Here is a 13,057-nt window from a genome sequence, read left to right on the forward strand (position 1 = left end):
TACAATTTATATAACAGAAAAGAAAAAAGTGAAAGATATTCTGACAAGGACCAACAGTTGTTAGCACAAAACGAACACTGGAAGATCAGTTCTTAAGCAAAGAAACCAAAAATAACAGACATATGGGCCCCAAACTTTTACTGGGAGTGTGCGGGGAAAATGGCAAGGCAGGGATGGGGAGGTCCTGCTGAACTTAACAGCAGGAATTCATTATACTTTTTTTCTTACGTTTCCCACCAGCAGCCAGTCAATTTGACAGGCTGACTGGTTGCTGGGTGGGAAAACCAGCAGCAGGAAGCTGTAGCTGTGGACCCTCGGAGACAGTCGCTGGCAATCGGGAGTGAGCAAGAGAGGAGAGGCTATTGGAGCAGGGAGGGAGCCAGAGCTCAGGGAATGAGGAAAAAAAAGATCATCGCAGGAGGGAGGAGGAGATCAGGGCTCAGGAGGAGCACTCCTGTTCTGCCTGACCCATAAGGACCGCTGGAAAGGACATTTATTTTGTGGAGTCCGCAACTCCCACCTCCCTTTAACTGCTGGGTTTCTTGTGCTCTGGGAAACTGGAATGGCATCTGAGATTTAAATCAGGCTCCCAACTACACTGTAGGAACCCCATTTAAATATGTTAGTGAAGCATCCCACGGGACACCCACCTGCTACTGTAAAAACAGCAATGGGTGCATATGTGGCAGGTTGGGCACATGCTCTAGTTTAATTTTTAACCCCTGCCCATCATGAGGGCAGGATTAACACAGGCTATGCTTTCAGATGAGTTGGAACAATACTGAAAGCAGCTGAGAAAAAGAACTACACAACTTGCATTTATATAGCACCTTTAACATTGAAAAATGAAGACAGGATGGGACAGGCAGTTTAACAGTAATAGTACATCAGTGAATAAGGTCCATGCAAAAGATAGTGACAAAAGAATAAAATTAAAGGCTCTTTATCTGAATGCATGAAGCATTCATAACAAGATAGATGAATTAACAGTACAAATGCAGACAAATGCTTTAGATCTTAGTGCCACTGGAGACAGGGTTACGAGGGGACCAAGGTTGGGAAACAGATATTCCAGGTACGTAACATTTTGAAAAGACAGACAAAAATCGAAAACAAGGAGTAGCCCTGATAATAGATGACATAAGGACAGTAGTTAGAAAGGATCTTGGCTTGGAAGATCAGGAAGTAGAATCAGTATGGGTGGAGATTAGGAATAACAAGGGTCAGAAAACACTGGTGTGAATAGTTTATAGACCCCTAACAGTAGTTATACTGTTGGACAGAGCATCAAGCAAGAACTAATTGCAGCTTGTAACAAAGGTAATAACCGTGGGGGACTTTAACCTTCACAGACTAAACAAATCAAATTGGCAAAAGTAGGCTGAAAGATGGGCTTGGAGAATGCTTTGGCAATAGCTTCTTAGAACAATACGTTGTGGAACCAACTGGGGACAAAATTATTTTAGATCCAGTACTGTGTATTGAGACAAGGTTTATTAGTAAGCTCCTAGTACAAGGTCCTCTGGGAAAAGGCTTAGTCCAATTTAATTCCACATCAAGCTTGAGAGTTACATATTTAAGTCCAAAACAAGAATCTTGAACTTAAACAAAGCCAATTACATAGGCACGAAGGGGAGCTGGCTAAGGTTGATTGGGGAAATAAACTAAAAGGTGTGGCAGTAAATAAACAAACAGTGGGAAACATTTAAAGAAACAATTCAAAATGTTCAACAAAAATACATTCCATTAAAATACAAAAACTCAGTGAGCAAGATTCATCATGGCTTACTAGGGAAGTTAAGGATAGTATTAGATTAAAAGGAAAGGCTTATAATGTTGCAAAGAATACTAAGCCTGAGGACTGGGAGAGTTTTAGAAACTGACAAAGGGTGACCAAAAAGTTGATTAAAAAAGGAAAAACCAGAATGAGAGTAAACTAGCCAGGAAAATAAACATGGATTGTAAGAGCTTTTACAAGTATATTAAAAGGAGAATAGCTAAAGTGAATGTGGGTCCCTTAGAGACAGAGACAGGAGAATTTATCATGGGGAATGAGGAAATCGCAGAGATGCTGAATAAATGTTTTATGTTTATCTTCACAGTAGGAGAGAAATTACACACCAGAATTAGAGGGTAACTAAAGGGCTATTGAGAGCAAAGAACTTTAAGTAATTATCAGCAGAGAAAAATTATTAGAGAAACTTAAGGGACTAAAAGCTGACAAATCCCAAGAATCTAATGGCCTACATCCTTGGATTCTAAGAGGTAGCTGCAGAGAGAGTGGATGCACTGGTTATAATTTTCCAAATGATCCAGAATGATCCCAGCGGATTGGAAATTAGGAAATGTAACACGGTTATTCAAAAAAGGAAGGAGAGAAAGCAGGGAACTACAGGCCAGTAAACCTGACATCAGTTGTCGGGAAAACGCTAGAATCTATTATATAGTCATAGAGTCATTTACAGCACAGGAGGCGACCATTCGGCCCATGGAGTCCATGAAGACTGCCCACAGAGCTATCCAATCAGTCCCACTTCCCCACTCGATCCCCATAGCCCTGCAAATCTATTTCCCTCAAGTGGCCATCCCTATCCTATATTCTTTCTTTCTTCTTTCTTTTGGGCCTCCTTATCCAAAGAAAACAGTGGCCTCAGCACTGACCCTTGTGAACACCACTGTCTATCATCCTCCAGTGTGAAAAGCAACCATTTACGACTCGCTGTTTTCTGTCCTTAAGCCAACTTTTTTTATCCAATTGCGCACTGACCCTCCTATTCCATGAGCCTCAATTTTGTTAACCAGCTTTTTATGGGGTACCTTATCAAACGCTTTCTTAAAATCCATATAAACAACATCTACTGCATTCCCTTCATCAATATTCTCTGTTACTTCATCAAAATATTCAATTGGATCAGTCGAGCCTTTTACAAATTCATGCTGGCTATCTTTGACTCGAACTTCTCTAAGTGCCTGTTAATACTTTCCCTGATAATTCTTCCTAAATCCATACTCGCCACTGATGTTAAACTAACTGGCTGGTTGTTGCTAGGACTGTTCTTACACCCTTTGTTGAATAAGGGTGTCTGTCACATTTGCCACTCTCCAATCGTCTTAACAATGCACTTAGAAAATCACAGTATGATCAGTCACCGTGGTTTAACAAAAGGGAAACCGTGTTTGACAACTTCAGTTTTTTTGAGAATGTAACTAGTGAGGTAGATAAAAGGGAGCCAGTAGATGTAATGGATTTCCAAAAGGCATTCGATAAAGTTAACAGGTAAGATAAGGGCTCATTGAGTTGTAGGTATTAGTGACGCCGATTAAGGATTGTTTATAGGTCAGGAAGCAAAGAGTAGGGATAAATGGGGAATTTTCCAGTTGGCAGGCTGTAACTAGTGCAGTGCTACAAGGATCAGTGCTATTTGCAAACTAATGACTGAGATGAAGAGGCCGAGAGCAACGTATCCAAATTTGCTGACGGTACAAAGCTAGGTGGAAATGTGAACTGTCAGGAGGACACAAACAGGCTGCAAAGAAATATAGACATGTTAAGTGACTGGGCAACAAGGTGGCCGATGGGACTTTAATGTGGCTAAGTACGAGGTTAGTCACTTTGGTAGCAAGAATATAAAAGCAGAATATTTTTTAAAAGGTGTGAAGCTTTTCAATGTTGAGGTTCAGTAAGACTTGGGTGTACTGGTATAAGTAACACAAAGTAAGCATGCAGGTACAGCAAGCAATTAGAAGGGCAAATGGCATGTTGGCCTTTATTGAAAGGGGATTGGAGTACAAGAACAAAGAAGTCTTACTACAATTGTATAGAGCTTTGGTGAGACCACATCTAGAGTACTGTGCTCAGTTGTGGTCTCCATATCTAAAGGAGGATTTACTTTCCTTGGAGGCAGAAAGCGAAGGTTCACTAGATTGGTTCCTCAGGTGAGATGGTTGTCCAATGATGAGGGGGCTGAGTAAATTGGGTCTATACTCTCTGGAGTTTAGAAGAACGAGAGGTGATCGCATTGAAACATACACAATTCTGAAGGGGCTTGACAGGGTAGACACAGAGGTTGTTTCCCTTGGCTGGGGAATCAAGAGTCTAAGAGTTATACAGCACAGAAACAGGCCCTTTGGCCCATCACGTTTGTGCCGGCCATCAAGCACCTATCTACTCTAGTCCCATTTTCCAGCACTTGGCCCGTAGCCTCGTATGCTATGGCATTTAAAGTGCTCATCTAAATACTTCTTAAATATTGTGAGGGTTCCTGCCTCTACCACCCCTTCAGCCAGTATGTTCCAGATTCCAACCACCGAGTGAAAACATTTTCCCTCAAATCCCCTCTAAACCTCCTGCCCCGTACCTTAAATCTATGCCCCCTAGTTATTGACCCCTCCGCTAACAGAAAAAGTTTCTTCCTATCTATCCTATCAATGCCCCTCATAATTTTGTATACCTCAATCAGGTCCCCCCTCAGCCTTCTCTGCTCTAAGGGAAACAACCCTAGCATATCCAGTCTCACTTCATAGCTGAAATCCTCCAGCCCAGACAACATCCTTGTGAATCTACTCTGCACCCTCTCCAGTGCAATCACATCCTTCCTATAGTGCGATGACACAAAGATTGGCCGAGTGGGCGGATGACACAAAGATTGGCCGAGTGGTTAACAGTGAGGTTGAGTGTCTTGGGTTACAGGAAGATATACATGGGATGGTCAAATGGGCAGCAAAGTGGCAGATGTAATTTAACCCTGAAAAGTGTGAGGTGATACACTTTGGAAGGAGTAATGTGACACGGAATGAATGGCCTGACTCTGGGAAGTTCCGAGGAACAAAGGGACCTTTGCATGTTTGTCCATGGATCTCTGAAGGCAGAAGGGCAGGTTAATAGGGTGGCGAAAAAGGCATATGGGACACTTGCCTTTATCAATCGAGGCATAGATTACAAAAGCAGGGAGGTCATGTTGGAGGTGTATAGAGCTTTGGTAAGGCCACAGCTGGAGTACTGTGTGCAATTCTGGTCGCCACATTATAGGAAGGATGTGATTGCACTGGAGGGGGTGCAGAGGTGATTCACCAAGATGTTGCCTGGGATGGAACATTTAAGCTATGAAGAGAGGTTGGATAGGCTTGGGTTGTTTTCGCTGGAGCAGAGAAGACTGAGGGGTTACCTGATCGAGGTGTACAAGATTATGAGGGACATGGACAGGGTGGATAGGGAGCAGCTGTTCCCCTTAGTTGAAGGGTCAGTTACGAGGGGACACAAGTTTAAGGTGAGGGGCAGGAGGTTTAAAGGGGATTTGAGGAAGAACTTTTTTACCCAGAGGGTAGTGACAGTGACAGTCTAGAATGCACTGCTTGGGAGGGTGGTAGAGGTGGGTTGCCTCACATCCTTTAAAAAGTACCTGGATGAGCACTTGGCACGTCATAACATTCAAGGTTATGGGCCAAGTGCTGGCAAATGGGATTAGGTAGACAGGTCAGTCTTTAATGCATCGGTGTAGACTCGATGGGCCGAAGGGCCTCTTCTGCACTGTATTATTCTGTGATTCTGTGAACTGTACACCGTACTCTAGCTGTGGCCTAACTAGCGTTTTATTCGGCTCCATCATAACCTCCCTGCTCTTATATTCTATGTCTCAGCTAATAAAGGCAAGTATCCCATATGCCTTCCTAATCACTTTATCTACCTGTGCTGCTGCCTTCAGTGATCTATGGACAAGTACACCAAGATCAGTGACCCTCTCTACTTCCTAAGGTCCTACCATCCATTGTATATTCCCTTGCCTTGTTAGTCCTCTCAAAATGCATCACCTCTCACTTCTCAGGATTAAATTCCATTTGCCACTGCTTCGCCCATCTTATCAACCCATCTATATCGTTCTGTAATCTAAGGCTTTCCTCCTCACTATGTACGACACCAATTTTCATGTCATCTGCGACCTTACTGATCATACCTCCTGGATTCACGTCTAAATTATTAACGTACACTACAAACAGCAAGGGTCCCAGCACCGATCCCTGCGGTACACCACTGGTCAAGGCTTCCACTCGCAAAAACAATCCTTGACGTTCACCTTCTTCCTCCTGCCACTAAGCCAATCTTGGATCCAAATTGTCCTGGATCCCAAGGGCTCTTACCTTCTTAACGAATCTGCCATGCAGGATCTTATCAAAAGTCTTACTGCTTTACCCTCATCTACACATCTAGTCACCTCCTCAAAAAATTCAATCAAGTTTGTTAGACATGATCTCCCCCTGACAAAGCCATGCTGACTATCCCTGATTAATCCCTGCCTCTCCAAGTGAAGATTAATCCAGTCACTCAGAACTTTTTCCAATAATTTCCCTACCAGTGACGTTAGACTCACTGGCCTGTAATTACCTGGTTTATTCCTGCTACCCTTCTTGAATAATGGCATCACATTTGCTGTCCTCCAGTCCTCTGATGCCTCTCCTGTAGCTAGAGAGGATTTGAAAATTTGTATCACAGCCCCTGCTATCTCCTCCCTTGCCTCATATAACAGCCTGGGATACATCTCATCTGGGCCTGGGGATTTATCCACTTTTAAGCCAGCTAAAACAGCTAATACTTCCTCCCTTTCAGTGATAATTTGGTCAAGTATATCACAATCCCCCTCCCTGATCTCTACACATACATTGTCCTTCTCCATAGTGAACACAGATGAAAAGTAATCATTTAAAACCTCACCTATGTCCTCCGGCTCCACTCACAGATTGCCCCTTTGGTCCCTAATGGGCCCTACTCTTTCCCTGGTTATCCTATTGTCCTTAATATACTTATAAAATGCCTTGAGATTTTCCTTTATCTTGCCCGCCAGTGTTTTTTCATGTCCCCTCTTCGCTCTCCTAATTACTTGTTTAAGTACCCCCCACACGTTCTATACTTCTCTAGGATCTCCGCTGTTTTCAGCACTCTGAATCTGCCAAAAGCCTCCTTTTTTTTTCCTTATCCAATCCTCTACATTGCTTAATCTATAACATGGGGAGACAATCTCAGGATAAGAGGCCCATAATTTAAGACTGAGAGGAGAAGAAATTCCTTCACTGAGAGGGTCATGATTCTTTGAAATTCTTTACCCCAGAGAGTTATGTATATTTAAGGCTGAGATACAGATTTTTGGTCTCTCGGGGAATCAAGGAAAATGGGGAGTGGGCAGGAAAGTGAAGTTGAGGCAGAAGATCAGCCATGATCATATTAAATGGCGCAGCCATTTGACAGGCCGTGTGGTCTACCCCTGCTCCTATTTATGTCCCAAGGCACTTCAGAAGAGCGTTATCAAACAAAATTTGACACAGAGCAAATTACTAAATCTGCAGAGGTCAATCAAGGTTTAGGACTGACACAGAGAATATGCAGCCAAAGCAAACAAAATTAGAATCATAGAAAGTTTAAGGCACAGAAAAAGGCCACTTGGCCTATCGTGTTTGCGCCGTACGTAAAACGCTCCACCCATTTTAATCCCACCTTCCAGCATTTGGTCCATAGCCCTGCAGATTACGGCACTTGAGGTGCATATTCAGACGCCTTTTGAATGAATTGAAGGTTTCTGCCTCAAATATCCTTTCAGGCAGTGAGTTCCAGACCTCCACCACCCTCATCTCCCCTCTAATTTTTCAACCAATCACCTTAAATCTATGCCCCCTCGTCACTGTCCTCTCCACTAAGATGAATAGACCCTTTAGCTCCTCTCTATCCAGGCCCCTCAAAATTTTGTACATTTCAATCAGATCTCCCCTCAGCCTTCTCGGTTCCAAGGAGAACCACCCCAGACTATCCAATATTTCCTCATACCTGCATTTTCCCAGTCTTGGCAACATCCTCGTAAATCAATTCTGTACCCTCTCTAGTGCAATTACATCCTTTCTGTAATGAGGTGACCAGAACTGCACACAGTACTCAAGTTGTGGTCTAACCAATGAGTTACACAGTTCCAGCATAACCTCCCTGCTCTTATATTCAATACCTTGGCTATCCATATGCTTTCTGAACCACTTTATCGACCTGTCCTGCTACCTTCAGGGATCTGTGGACATTCACTCCAAGGTCCCTCACTTCCTCTACACTTCTCAGTATTTTCCCATTAATCATGTATTCCTTTGCCTTGTTTGACCTCCCCAAATGCATCAACTCACACTTCTCTGGGTTGAATTTCATTTGCCACTTTTCTGCCTAACTGACCAGACCATCAATATCTTGTTGCAGCCTACAGCTATCCTCCTCACTATCACGGCCAATCTTTGTGTCATCTGCAAACTTCTTGATCATGGCCCCTACATTTACATCCAAATCGTTAATCTATCCCATAAAAAGCAGGGAACACAGTACTGAGCCCTGCGGAATGACACGGGAAACAGCCCTCCAGTCGTAAAAAACACCCGTCAACAATTAACCTTTGTTTCCTACCACTGAGCCAATTTTGTATCCACCTTGCTGTATTTCCATGGATCCCATGAGATTTTATTTTTTTTAACCAGTCTGCCACGTGGTATCTTGTCAAAAGCCTTGCTAAAATCCATGTAGACATCATCAACTGCACTACCCTCATTTATCTTACTCGTTACTTCTTTAAAAAATTTGATCAAGTTGGTCAAACAAGATCTTCCATTATCAAATCCAAGTTGAATATCCTTGATTAACCTGTGCCTTTCTAAGTGACAGTTTATATTGTGTCTCAGAATAGATTTCAATAATTTGCCCACTACTGAGGTTAGACTGACTGGCCTGTAATTATTTGGTCTATCTCCCTTTTTAAACAGAAGTACAACATTAGCAGTTCTCCAATCCTCCTGTATACAATACCTGTATCCAGTGAGGACTGGAAAATGATGGTCAGATCTTCCGCTATTTCCTCTCTTGCTTCTTTTAACAGTCTGGGGTACATTTCATCAGGCCCTGGTGATTTATCAACTTTCAAGAATGCTAATCCAATTAATACTTCCTCTCTCCCTATGTTTATCACATCCAATACTTCACACTCCTCCTCAACTATAATATCTGCATCGTCCCCCTCTTTTCTGAAGACAGACGCAAAGTATTAATTAAGAATACCAACATCTTCTACCCCTACACATAGGTTACCTTTTTGGTCTTTTATTGGCTCTACTCTCTCCTTAGTTATCCTCTTACTCGTAATGTATTGATAAAACATCTTTGGGTTCACCTTGATTTTTCTTGCCAATTTTTTTTCATACACTCTTTGCTTTCCTAATTTCCTTTTTGATTTCACCCCTCCACTTTCTATACTCCTCTCGGCTTTCTGTACTATTGAGTTCTCGGTGTCAGACATAAGTTTTCCTTTTCTGCCTTATCTTACCCTGTAAGCTCCTTGACATCGAAGCAGCTCTAGATTTGGCTGTCTCACCATTTTTCTTTGTGGGAACATATTTACTCTGAACCCCTTAAATCTCCCCTTTGAATGCCTCCCACTGCTCTGACACTGATTTACCATCAAGCAGCTGTTTCCAGTCCACTTTCGCTAAATCACTCCTCAGCTTAGTAAAATTGGCCATGCCCCAATTGAGAACTCTTAACTCCTGTTCTATCTCTGTCCTTTTCCATAATTATGTTAAAACTGATTGAATTATGATCACTGCCATCAAAATGCTCTCCCATTGCCACTCCTTCCACCTGCCCATCTAAAACAAAGTCTAAAACTGCGCCCTCTTTTGTTGGACTTGCTACATACTAGCCAAAAAAGTTCTCCGAATGCACCTCAAGAATTCTGCTCCCTCAATTCCTTTCACAGTAAAACTATCCCAGTTAATGTTGGGGTAGTTAAAATCCCCTATTACTGCCCTATTGTTCTTGCACTTTTCTGAGATTTGACTACATTTTTGTTCTTCTATCTGCCTCTGACTGTCTGGGGGTCTATAGTACACTCCCAGCAGTGTGCTTGCCCCTTTTTTGTTCCTTAGCTCAATCCATACAGCCTCATTTGAAGAACCTTCCAACGTATCATCCCTCCTCACAGCTGTAATAGTTTCTTTGACCAAAATTGCCACTCCCCCTCCTTTCTGATCCCCCGCCCTATCGCATCTGAAAACCCTGTAACCAGGAACGTTGAGCTGCCATTTCTGTCCCTTGTCATGCTGGACCCCCACCTGCCAAGAATGAGGCATATTAATTTCACCACATGGACATTAAATTTCAAATTGTTGCTGGGAAGAGAAGGCCTGTTACAAGGGCTGCCAGACCCTTTGCCGAAGATATTTACACACCAATAAGAACAAGAGCGGTTACTCCCCCTGATCCATTTAACCCACAACGGACTTTGAGCACCAGACATTGAAGGCAGGGAAGCACATTCGGCGCAGTGGTTAGCACCGCAGCCTCACAGCTGCAGGGACCCGGGTTCAATTCTGGGTACTGCCTGTGCGGAGTTTGCAAGTTCTCCCTGTGACCGCGTGGGTTTTCGCCGGGTACTCCGGTTTCCTCCCACAGCCAAAGACTTGCAGGTGATAGGTAAATTGGCCATTGTAAATTGCCCCTAGTGTAGGTAGGTAGGTAGTAGGGAATATGGGATTACTGTAGGGTTAGTATAAATGGGTGGTTGTTGGTGGGCCGAAGGGCCTGTTTCAGTGCTGTATCTCTAAATAAATAAAATAAAAATAAATAAATGATACAATCCACAGAGCCAAGACGTGGTCAGACCAGTTAGTCACATTTTTTGAACTGAGTGTGTCTGTTTGCTCCTGGACTGAAAAGACCTCTCCTGGCTGGCTCGCCACAGCCTCTCCTGTCTGCTCCCATCTCTTTCTCACAGAACTCCAAATCCACCGAAGACGTGAACCCCAAAAGAGAAAAATCTCCTTCAGTGAATAAGGTTTAAGAAGAATACTGGGCCCCAATGAAAAGCAAGATCTGCCTACAAGCAAGGACTTTACAGTGAGCTCGAAGATTGCCTCAAACTTTTCCACTTTATTTCTTCTGCTCTGTTCTGTCTCTATCTGCATGTGTGTATCGCATATGCATGCTAGCGTGGGCACATCGTGTATCCGTAGACGTTAACCGAATTAGAGTTTAGGTTTAATAAATTTCAACCTTTCTTCTTCAAACCTAAGACCATCTGTTTCTGTTGGTTTCTTTGCCTTATAATTGGAAAGCAGGAACAAGGATTCGCCTAGGTAGAGCTAAAAATGCGGTGCGTTTAAAATTAAACCCTGTTACGGTTAAGACCAGGTGAAGGCTGAGAGGGAATCCTAGACCCCTTTCTCTCCTGGTCGTAACATCCTCCTTAAACCATGTTTCTGTAATAGCTACGATATCATACTGCCACGTGTCTATCTGTGCCCTCAGCTCATCTGCTTTATTTGATATACTCCTTGCATTGAAATAGATACCCTTGAGCACTGCCACACTCTTTTCTTTTCTAACCTTTGTTTCCTCGGTCTTCCAGACTCATCCATTAATTTTTTGCCTTCCATTTTCCTTTCTGATTTTGTTCCAACTGAGTCTACCCTCAAATCCCCATCCCCCTACTAAACTAGTTTAAAACCTCCCCAAAAGCACGAGCAAAACGTCCCGCAAGGAACTCAGTCCCGGCTCTGTTCAGGTACAACCCTTCTGGCCTGTACAGGTCCCATCTGCCCCAGAGCCAGTCCCAATGTCCCAGGAATCTAAAGTCCTCCCTCCTGCACCATCTTTCCAACTACGCATTCATCTGTCTTACCCTTCTATTTCTATACTCATTTGCACGTGGAGTAATCCGGAGATGACCACTTTTGAAGACCTGCCTTGCTAATTTCTTACCTAGCTCCCTAAATTCTGACTGCAGGACCACATCCCTCTTTCCACCTATGCCGTTAGTTCTGATGTGGACCACGACTGCTGGCTGTTCACCCTCCCCCTTCAGGATGCTCTGCAACCGTTCAGTGACATCCCTGACCCTGACACCAGGGAGGCAACACACCATCTTGGATTCATGTCTGTGGCCACAGATTTGCCTGTCTGTTCCCCGGAATATTGAATCACCTATCACAATGGCTCTTCCTGTCTTCCCTATACCCCTCTGTGCAGCTGAGCCATCCGTGGTGCCATGGCCTTGGCTCTGGCTTCACTCCCCAGGTGAAGCATCAGAACTGAATACCTGTTGGAGAGTGAGATGTACTCAGTGGTCTGCTGCATTACCTGCCTGATTCTTTTTGACTGCCTAGCAGTCACCCATTCCCTCGCTCCCTGCATACTCCTAAGCTGTGAGGTGACATCTATAAATGTACTATCCACATAGCTCTCATTCTCATGAATGCACTGTAGTGCTGCCAGCTGCCGCTCAACTTCAAAAAACCCGGAGCTCAAGCTGCTGCAATTGACAACGCTTCCTGCATAAATGATTATCCAGGATACGGGAAGCATCCTGGAGCTCCCACATAGCACAGGAGGTGCACTCTCGAGCTTGAAGCACCCCTGCCATTGGGCTGGGTTTTGGGCTACACTAACAGATCCATTAAATATATGTCCAAGATCACGATTCTGTCCTTATGCAAGTCCTGTTTAGACTGCATCTGGAATAAAGTGTCCAGTTCTGGTCCTCTCACATGTTGGGCGATATAGTGTCCTTGGAAAAGGCTCAGAGGAGAACCACAAGAATGAATCCCAGCTTAAAGAACTTAGTTACTCAGAGCAGCATAGCCTTGGAGGTGACCTGACAGATGTATGTAAAATAATGAAAGAACTGCCTTACATATTTATTGATAGATTATTGCAGTTTGACAGATTGAACTGGGGTGGGGTCACAGAGGAATTTCAGGGCTCCCCCCACCCCTAGGTTTCTTTTTCTCTCCCAGATTACATGGCTGCTGGTAGGTAGGAAATGTCCCGTCATGATGAGGCATTATGAGGTGTGGGGAAGGTTTGATGGACCTGCTGGTCTTTTCCTCCCTGTCATTTCTGTTTGTTAATGTCTTCATTGCAGACTTCGGTTTCCCCAGCTAGTCTGCTACGTATTTTAAGAATCAGAACGTATTGCACTTCAGACTGCGCTTGTGGATCTTGCATGAATGAACTTACCCTTGATTTCTGAAACGACAGTAGCTTATGCTG

The 13,057-nt window shown here is 43.6% G+C and overlaps 1 protein-coding gene across 4 annotated transcripts in view; it reads right to left on the reverse strand.

Moving 5' to 3' along the window:
- g2e3 (G2/M-phase specific E3 ubiquitin protein ligase) overlaps positions 1–13,057 on the reverse strand; it is a 169,181-nt gene that overhangs the window by 49,910 nt on the left and 106,214 nt on the right. The gene's annotated exons all lie outside the window — the stretch shown is intronic.

The sequence above is a fragment of the Heterodontus francisci genome, chromosome 9 (genome assembly GCF_036365525.1).
Source record: "Heterodontus francisci isolate sHetFra1 chromosome 9, sHetFra1.hap1, whole genome shotgun sequence".
Taxonomy (NCBI): domain Eukaryota; kingdom Metazoa; phylum Chordata; class Chondrichthyes; order Heterodontiformes; family Heterodontidae; genus Heterodontus; species Heterodontus francisci.